The sequence below is a fragment of the Poecilia latipinna genome, unplaced genomic scaffold, assembly GCF_001443285.1.
Source record: "Poecilia latipinna isolate Pla-1442-1.1 unplaced genomic scaffold, P_latipinna-1.0 Scaffold1680, whole genome shotgun sequence".
Lineage (NCBI taxonomy): Eukaryota > Metazoa > Chordata > Actinopteri > Cyprinodontiformes > Poeciliidae > Poecilia > Poecilia latipinna.
The window spans coordinates 96,993-99,232 of record NW_015114296.1 but is presented as its reverse complement, the minus strand read 5'-3'; the positions used below and the strand labels follow the sequence as shown (position 1 = coordinate 99,232).

The 2,240-nt window shown below is 35.4% G+C and overlaps 1 long non-coding RNA gene across 1 annotated transcript in view; it reads right to left on the bottom strand.

Annotated features, from left to right (window-relative positions):
* The window catches only part of LOC106964486 (uncharacterized), a 12,275-nt gene extending 10,907 nt beyond the window's left edge, over positions 1–1,368 (bottom strand). Inside the window, exon 1 of the long non-coding RNA XR_001428435.1 lies at positions 1,285–1,368. This is a non-coding gene — a long non-coding RNA (uncharacterized LOC106964486). The remainder of the gene's footprint in view (positions 1–1,284) is intronic.
* Between the last annotated feature and the right edge of the window lie 872 nt (positions 1,369–2,240).

Sequence of the window (2,240 nt, the reverse complement as noted above, 5' to 3'; positions counted from 1 at the left end):
TGGAAGAGATCAAACTCTCCGCAGATTATCTGTCCCATATTATGCTGTCATGACGTGGTGACAGTTTGAACAAATTTGTAAAAACCTTATTTTTATTTAAAAAATGGCACCAAACTTCCTCTTTCTGCTGCATGTCCCAGTTTGATGCTTCGTGGTGATACAATGGACTGACATCCGAGTAAGGTGTTGCCATGGATATGAGCATTTTGGTTTATTTCTGGTTGATTTGGTCCCAGCTCTTCCTGCTGAAAATAATTGAAGACTTATTTAAGGAGGAAGCTACAGCCTTGTGTAATTCACCAGATCTTAAATAAAAGCGAATACCAGGAAACTCTCAGCTCCTCCCACTGGCAGGAAAACTCTGGTCACTGACCAACAACCAGTTGCTATCAACCGTATATTTGGTTTAACTTTTATTGTACCAGATGTCAAAGGAATTGCATCAGCCCAATTAGCCTTTGATTGTTTTTCCGCAAGTGCCTTTCCCAAGAAAGATGATTGTAGGTCAGGAACTATGAAATTCATACTTGTGATTTGTGTCAACATATCGTGCCTTAATATTTGAAAGTATCTCTCACTCGTTCAGCTTCAAAGTAATCAGATCAGAGCTTTGTGCAGCCTCTGATAAGTCTGACAACCGGGTTGCTGTATTTACTCTGCCTCTGATCTGCTTTGTATCATTTGAATGCAGTGTTGAGACAAATGTTTGTCCAAAAAAAAAGAAAAAAGAAAACAGATCAGATATTATGTTAGTGCAGAGGTTCCCAAACTAAAAATAAAGGTTCATAACAAAAGAATACTTCACTTTGTAGGTCAAATTAGTCACCATCTCTCCATATGGGAAAGGTCAAATAAATCCCTCTCACTGTTGTGACTGGAGCAAGAGAAACTGCTGAGAGGTGAGAATTTCAACTACCTCGGTGATCTTTAGCCTATTAGAAATTCAGCAAATTTATTATAATAGTAACAGAAAATGATATGCGGCCTACACAAAAATGTTGATTTATTAACGGAAAAGAAAAGCCAGAGATATATGTTCAATAAAATATTACACACATTTAAGATTAGAATAAATTAGATCACTAAAAAACCATTTCAATGCAAAAATGTGAACTCAATGAAACGCCTTTTAATACGTGCTTAAAAGTTATTTCTAAAAAAGGAACTTGCTTTTGTGTTTTGCTCTTTGCGCATTTTTTTTCTCTCTCTGAGATTATTGTCATTCAATTCCCCATTGAGTTGTAGTTTTCATCAGTTAGTTCTTCTCCTGTGTTTGATATTTACCTTGTTTCTCTGTCTGAAGAAATGCCTCAGCTGCATTCTGCCTCAGCCGTTCTTCATTTTCTTCTGATTAGTTTGCCTGGTTCCTCAGTCATTTTCCATCCCTTCCTTTATATTTAAGGTCCCGTTTTTTTTTTTCTTTTTTTTATTGTGTGTTGTTGGATCCTTCTATTACAATGCCTGCCTACTTGTTGCATTCTTTCCGTAAGCTCTCACTTTCATCAAAATACGTCAGTTTGTCTCAACACTTGGGTCCTTGCAAACCAAAGACATGTCAGTTATTACTTACAAGTGAGAATCATTGGAATGGATATTCTAATTTATTAAATGTCAAAATAAAAAAATTGAGAAACACCTTAAATAAAGGTTTTGAATTCAAGTAAAAAAAAAGTCTAAAACCTGAGCCTGCAGACAAAGATGTTAGTAGTTTGCAGAGTGTATGGCTACTTGCAGCCTGAGATGATCTAAATCAGATTTTTCCCCCTCCTTAATGTGGTCTGCATCTGATCTTTTCATGACACTATGAACAACACACATCAGATTTTTTTCTGAATGCTATTCTCCCATCGGCCACCAAATACACCAGTATACATTTTTCAGTTTTGTTCAAGGTGAAACAACTTAAGTGACATTGGTTAGTAATATTTCTTCTTTCCTAGCATATCCTAGCAACTTGGTGCTATTCCTCAAGCCTAAATGTCCCAAATTGTATTATTTTCTTCAATTCATCATTACCAGCAGTATCTTGATGCAAATGTTACCGTAACATTTCTGAAAATTCAATTTCCTTAAGAATGAGATAGAATTTCATTCTTTGCTTCAGGTTATTGTAATTTACTGGCATGTTTTCAATTCTACATTCTACAGTTACAAACACAGTCAGTCTTTGTAACTGCATGCACATTTATTGCTATTTAAGTATTTTTTTAACAGTAGGTGTAAAAAAGGCATGCATGATT